This window comes from Thermobia domestica, chromosome 6 (genome assembly GCF_964235325.1).
Source record: "Thermobia domestica chromosome 6, izTheDome1.hap1.1, whole genome shotgun sequence".
Classification (NCBI taxonomy): Eukaryota; Metazoa; Arthropoda; class Insecta; order Zygentoma; family Lepismatidae; genus Thermobia; species Thermobia domestica.
In genome coordinates, this window is record NC_137459.1 from 312580498 (window position 1) to 312588467 (window position 7970).

Sequence of the window (7970 nt, forward strand, 5' to 3'; positions counted from 1 at the left end):
CTAGACTTGGAAACACCATCTCAATGTGTGGGTCCGTTTTCGAGTGATTAGGTTTTAAGTATGTTGACCTTTGACCTCGATGGTCAATGTTTTGGAACTTGTAGTACCTGATGACCAACTACTAAATGTGGAAACACGACCTCAATATATGGTTCAGTTTTCGAGTGATTAGGTTTTAAGTATGTTGACCTTTGACCTCGATGGTCATTATTTTGGAACATGTAGTACCTGATGACCAATTACTAGATTTGGAAACAGCATCTCAATATGTGGCTCAGTTTCCGAGTTATTAGGTTTTAAGTAGGTTGACCTTTGACCTCGATGGTCAATGTTTTGGATCTTGTAGTACCTGATGACCTATTACTAGATTTGGAAACACCATCTCAATATGTGGATCCGTTTTCGAGTGATTAGGTTTTAAGTATGTTGACCTTTGACCTCGATGGTCATTATTTTGGAACTTGTAGTACCTGGTGACCAACTACTAAATGTGGAAACATGACCTCAATATGTGGCTCAGTTTCCGAGTTATTAGGTTTTAAGTAGGTTGACCTTTGACCTCGATGGTCAATGTTTTGGATCTTGTAGTACCTGATGATCAATTACCAGACTTGGAAACACCATCTCAATGTGTGGGTCCGTTTTCGAGTGATTAGGTTTTAAATATGTTGACCTTTGACCTCGATGGTCATTATTTTGGAACTTGTAGTACCTGGTGACCAACTACTGAATGTGGAAACACGACCTCAATATGTGGCTCAGTTTCCGAGTTATTAGGTTCGAAGTAGGTTGACCTTTGACCCCGATAGTCATTATTTTGGAACTTGTAGTAGTTGATGACCAGTCACTAGATTTGGAAACACCATCTCAATATGTAGCTCCGTTTTCGTGTTATTAGGTCTTAAGTATGTTGACCTTTGACTTCGATGGTCATTATTTTGGAACTTGTAGTACCTGATGACCAATTACTAAACGTGGAAACACCAGCTCAATATGTGGGCCTGTTTTCGAGTGATTAGGTTTTAAGTGTGTTGACCTTTGACTTCGATGGTCATTATTTTGGAACTTGTAGTACCTGATGACCAATTACTAAACGTGGAAACACCATCTCAATATGTGGGGGTTGTTTTCGAGTGATTAGGTTTTAAGTATGTTGACCTTTGACTTCGATGGTCATTATTTTGGAACTTGTAGTACCTGATGACCAATTACTAAATGTGGAAACACCACCTCAATATGTTGCTTCGTTTTTGAGTTATTAGGTTTTAAGGGTCATACAAACGACGTATCCCACATAAACTATAAGACCCTGGTAGAAATAAGTGTGGTATTCTTTACCAGCATGGTCGAATCGGAAATATAAATGTTTCTGCGCATGCGTGTTATTTCCAAGTGTGGGTGTATGCTATGTTATTTAGGGATGAAAAATAGGTCATAGTCTTTTATGACCTGCTTGTTGCACGTGGTCTGCTCTATTGAACCGGAACCAGCACTGCAACTGGAACAGGCTGTAGTCTAGTGTAATTTTTCTGCGCATGAGTGCAATGTGTATTTAATTGGAAATTTAATTTTACTGCGCATAAGCAATCAAGTGTGTGTGTGTGGTTGTAATTTTTTATTCACTGCTCTATTGTGTTGCTATAAAGTGCTCGTAAAAGAGAACGGGGGTGTTATGTCTTATTTTATGTTTCTGCGCATAGCCGTAATCAGCTCCTGAACTGGAACAGTCTGCGGTCTGCTGTGTGTGTTGTTATTTTTTTAACGGCGAAATCGGGACAGTTTTGCTCATATGCGCAGTAGGTCAAAAATTGGTCTCAAAATGGAGGGCGAATACACTCCCATTATTCTCTGCTATGTTTAAAAAGAGTGCTCATAAAAGGGAACGAATCTTTGCTATGTTATGTTAAATAAGCCATAGTCTTTTATTAGCTCTGCTAGTCTTATGTAATTTCTGCTATGTTATGTGTTCGTAGTCTCTGTGTAATTTCTGCTATGTTTAAAAGAGTGCTCATAAAAGGGAACGAGTCTCTGTGTAATATGTGCTATGTTAAATAGGCGGATGGAGAATGTGTTATTGATCTGCTATGTGTTCGTAAAGTGCTCATAAAAGGGGACGAGTCTTATGTGGCGCGTGGCATGTGTGCGGTGTGCGGCGCAGCAGACCGTGCGCGTGGTCGACCAATCAGCGTAAAGAGGGAGGGTCCTGCGCCAGCCAATCGGTGCGTACGGGGCGGGGTCCGGTGCCAGCCAATCGGAGGTCGTAAAAGAGCGTGACCAATCAGCGTCAAGGGGCGTGGCTTGCACCGACCAATCAGCGTCAAGGGGCGTGGTCGGGGGCGTGGCCAGCCAATCAGCGTGAAGGGGCGTGGCCAGCCAATCAGCGTCAGGGGGCGTGGTGGGGTCACGTGACCTGCGCCAGCCAATCAGCGTCAAGGGTTTGCGCATGCGCAGTAGGAAAAAAAACACCCGCAAGTGTCCCCACCCTACTTTCATATGTCATAAAATAATGAGCTTTACAATATCTAGGTGGCAGGCAACCAGATAAATAATATATATATAAATGGAAACAAAGCACGTAATGGAAATAGTGTTATTTTAATGTGACTCGTATTTATTATAAGAAAATAAGGAACTAAGGCTCATTGTATAAAACGGTACGTTGTATATTTTTATATTTTTGGGCAATGAGTATTTCTTTATATGTACTAACGCTGGTTAATTTCGAAGAAGAATTTAGTTAAAAATATACAATTATCAAATATACAAAAAAGATATTCATATGTCATAAAATAAAGAGCTTTACAATATCGAGGTGGCAGGCAACCAGATAAATAATATATATATATATATATATATATATATATATATATATATATATATATATATATATATATATATATATATAGATGGAAACAAAGCACGTAATGGAAATAGTGTTATTTTAATGTGGCTCGTATTTATTATAAGAAGATAAGGAACCAAGGCTACAGCGAATTATATTTTATCTCTGTAACACTAGCCGTCAAACTGCTCACACTAGCCGTCAAAATTCTTATACATGTCCTAAAAATATATAAAATTACTAAATGTGGTAAGAAAAAAAAAAGCAGCGAAGGCTTTACGTATACGACGCCTTTCATACCCGCAAATAATGAGGCACTTCCTGTACAGTTATAATGGCCATACAATTTTCACACTGACCCTGAAATTGCAAACACTCGCTGTCACAAGGCTCATAGTTGCCGACTTTTCATTCATAACATCAAATATACGGCTGATAGTGTAAGTTAAATGGTTCATTGTTGCTGTCAAACGGCTCACAGTTGCCGTCAGATTCCTCACACAAGCCGTCACAATGCTGACATTTACGAAAAAAGTGCTCATAGTTGCCGACTATTCGTTCATAATTGCCGACCTAGGGCTCACAGTTGTCGTCAAAACGCTCATAGTTGACGACCTTTCGTTCATAATTTCGGACATAGGGCTCATAGTTGAAAACAACATTTTTCATGTTTATCTTCAAAATACTCGCTATTCCATTCAGAATGTTCACACGTGCTTTCAATGTGCTCACGCTTGCACGCATGATGCTCATAGTTGCTGACTTTTTGTTCATAATTGCCGACCAACGGCTCACAGTTGCCGTCAAAACGCTTATAGTTGCCGACTTTTCGTTCATAATTCCGGACATAGGGCTCATAGTTGAAAACAACATTCTTCATGTTTATCTCCAAAATACTCGCTATTCCATTCAGAATGTTTACACGTGCTTTCAATATCCTCACGCTTGCACGCACGATGCTCATAGTTGCCGACTTTTTGTTCATAATTGCCGACCCAATGCTCACAGTTGCCGTCAAAACGCTCATAATTGCCGACTTTTCGTTCATAATTGCGGACATAGGGCTCAGAGTTGAAAACAACATTTTTCGTGATTATCTTCAAAATACTCGCATTTGGCTTCAGAATGTTCACACGTGCTTTCAAAGTGCTCACACTCGCTTTCACGTTGCTCATAGTTGCCGACTTTTTGTTCATAACTGCCGACCCAGGGCTCACAGTTGCAGTGAAAACGCTCATAGTTGCCGACTTTTCGTTCATAATTGCGGACATAGGGCTCACAGTTGCCGTCAGATGGTTCACACAAGCCGTCAAACTGCTCACACTTGCCGTCAAAATTCTCGTACATGCCGTCATAATTTATAAGATTACTAAATATGGGAAGAGGAAAAGCAACGAAGGGTTTATTTATACTGGTCCTTTCACACACACCCCCTTCCAAATTATGGGACACTTTTGTAGAGTTAAGAAAACCTTACAAGCTGTACAAGAAACGTATCGAAATACAGTACCAAGGACAACGTACAGGGAATCTCAATATATATATACGAAATTTCTATGAAAGAATATTCAGTTTAACTTTCACCGAAGGGTTGAAATTCTGCCGCGTAAGATAGGTTTCGCTGCCGCGAAGATGTGTGGATATTATGGGGGGAAAGTAATTAAAAAAATTCCGATAAAAAGACAATCAACTTAAATTTTATTTTACAGTATACTATTCTGTGTCAATACGCGAGCAATAACAGAGTAAGAAAAGAGAAAATTGACAACTTATAAAATGAAAATGAAATCTTTGAGTTTTACGTCCCACGGTTATGCCGATTAGGCTAAAGGAGACGGTGATAATGAGAGATGAGTGAAAATGGTGGAATGAAGAAAGTGGGAGGAAACGGGAGAACCCCGAGAAAACCCACGAGCACGGTGTTTGTCCACCACAAAGTTCACTTGGCGGGGGCTGGGATCGAACCCGGGACCCCAAGCACCAGAGGTGAACGCTCTACCACTGAGCCACCGCGCCCCCCTGACAACTTATAGTTTTCACTCACATTTGTGGTCATGGCTATCTTCAAATTACGTGTTTGCATTATTTTAAGTAAACTATTCCAAACAGAAAAGTGATATTTCTAAACGAGTTGTACCTGGATATTGTGCATTCGAGTACTATTATAAGGATACTATTATAGTATCTCCACTTTTCTAAAAGAAAAGAGACTCTAAATTGTTGTAGAAAGTTGAAAATTTGACGGCAAACAGAGCCAACGCTTAATGTCAAGACCTGCGAACACCGCCGGTGAGAGTAGATGAGAATTTGAAATCTTTTTTTTCTTTTCTTTCTTTTTCTTTCTTTCTTTCATTTTTCCTTTTTTTACTACCGAAAGAAAACCAGTGAAACTAGAGAAAGGAAATGTGTACCGAGAATGTACGGAAACATTTTTCATCGAAGTAGGCGGAAGGAGTCATCGCAAAAAAAAAAAAAAAAAAAAAAAAAAAAGAGATCACAGTTTCCGTCAAAATGCTCACACTTGCCGTCAAAATGCTCATAGTTGCCGACAATTCGTTCATAATATCGGAGATAGTGCTCACAGTTGCCGTCAGATGGTTCATAGTAGCCGTCAAATTCCTCACACTTGCCGTCAAAACGCTCATAGTTGCCGACTTTTCATTCATAATTGCAAACTAAAGTCTCATAGTTGCCAACATAATGGTTCATGTTTGCCGTCAATATGCCCAAAGTTGAACACGTATCTCCCATGGAAAACTTTAGCCGCTTATCGCCAAGAGAGCTCAAAATCCAGCCTAAAGTTGAAATTGAACGCTGTCAGCGGAATCAAAACCTGGAGGATTTTTTTTTTTTACAAAGGAGCGTTCCATAGAATTCTGTAATATGAAATAAACTGAATATTCGTGTGAACGAGCATGAAAATTAGGACCTCTTTTATGCGTGTAATTAAGGGATGAGCTAAGTGACTGATGACAGATATGTGGGAATGTGAATGTCGATGAACCGAATAACATATCGTTGTTAATTCACAGATAGAATTGAGACGTGATATATCTTTTCAAACATAGGTATTTTGTGAGCAGCACCGCAAATGAAAGAGTTGGCACCAAGTTAAACGTGTACTGAAGTACTTTCGTGGAAGGTGCAAGCAAGTAGCAGTGCTTACAGCGGCAGATGTAACTTAAAATATGAGGGGAAAAATGGTTTAAGAAACCATAATGCAAAATTTACTCGCCAATATAAATTTTTGCTTGAATGACTAAACAATCGTAGAGTAAGAAAGCATGTTACAACAACTTAACATATTGCTCACATTTGTGATCAGGGTTATTTCATTTTTTTTTTCTTTCTTTTTTAACTTGTTGCTAGAATAATGAATTATTTTTATAGGAGGTGTACCTAAATGGAAGTACGTATAGAATGCTTTTGCTTTTAAATATTCAATTTTGCAGAAAGAGAAGCCACTTTAAGTTGTAGCAGAAGGTCTAAAATTTGACGGCGAGAAGAGGCCTCGCTCACCGTCAGCTGCAGTGTACACAGTCGGCAACGGTATATGAGAAAGCCAAATCAGGTTTATTCTCAATTGTAAAGAAACCGTAGAGACAACAAATGTTGAAGTTGCATTCAAAACGTGACTAAATGCGGTACATGGTACAACGTACGAAGAATTTGTATATATACAATTCTAAGAAAGAAAATTCAGTTTATCTTTTACCGGAGGGTTGAAATTTTATCCGCGAAGATAGGCTTCGCTGTCCGCCAAGATCTGCGGACATTGTGAGGGGAAATGAAAAGAAGAAAAATTGTGATAAAAAGAAAAACAACATAAATTTTATTACACCATATACTTTTCTGTTTCACTGGGCGAGCTATAATAGAGTAAGAAAGTAAATAAGAAATATTTTACATTTTGCTCACACCTGTGGTCATTTTTATTCCAAATTAAGTTTTTGCACTATTTCAAGAAAACTATTCATACAAGATTAATGCGATTTTTGCAAGACGTGAAGCTACATACTTTACAGGGAAGTTCGTAAAAAGAATTGTTGTATCGCCATCTTTATATATATATATATATATATATATATATATATATATATATATATATATAACTTTAAAATGTTACAGAAGGTTGAACATTTGACGGCAAACAGAGGGCATGCTCACCGTCGAAAGCTGCGAACGCAGCCGGCAGGTGAAGAGGAGAACACAAAATCATGTTCTTTCTCAATTGTAAAGAGACCGTAGAAGCTAGAATAGTGAAAGTTCTACACAAGACGTACTTAAATACAGTACATGCGACAACGTACAAACAGTTTGTATATACAAATTACTAACAGAGAAAATTCAGTTTCTCTTTTACCGGAGAGTTAAAATTTTGTCGGCGAAGACAGGTTTCGATTGCCGCAAAGATGTGTGGATACTGTGGTGGAAGGTGAGACGAGGAAAAATATTGATAAAAAGGAAAACAATATAAAATGTATTAAACTATATACTATTCTGCGTCAATCGGTGAACTATAAGAGAGTGAAAAAGTAAATTGGAATACTATTACATTTCGCTCACCCTTGTGGTCAAGTTTGTTTCAAATTACGTTTCTACATTATTAGAAAAAGCAATAAAACTAGAATAGTAAAATTTCTACACGGAATGTATGCAAAAACAGTATATCGGAGTAGGTTATTAGGAATTTTTATATTCACATTTACAATAATAATAATAATAATAATAATAATAATAATAATAATAATAATAATAATAATAATAAAAATAAAAAAAGTTATTACAGTTTAAAATGTAGCGGAGGGTTGAAAATTTTTCAGCTACAACGTGGTTTATTGGCCATGAAGATGTGTGGGCATGCAGCGTAAAAATAAGACAATCGTTTGAGCCGCGGGGGGGGGGGAGATAAACATAGAAATAATGAAAAGAAATCACTAATATCCATTCCAGCTTCAATTAATAAACAATGATGTAGGAAGAGAGCAAACCACAACACTGTTGTTTATTCCTTCACATTCGGAATAACGGTCATCCCAGATTCTGTTTCTCCACTATCTTGACGAAAGAATTAAGTATAGATTAGTGACATTACTATCCTACCTGTACCTAAACACTGTGCATTCGA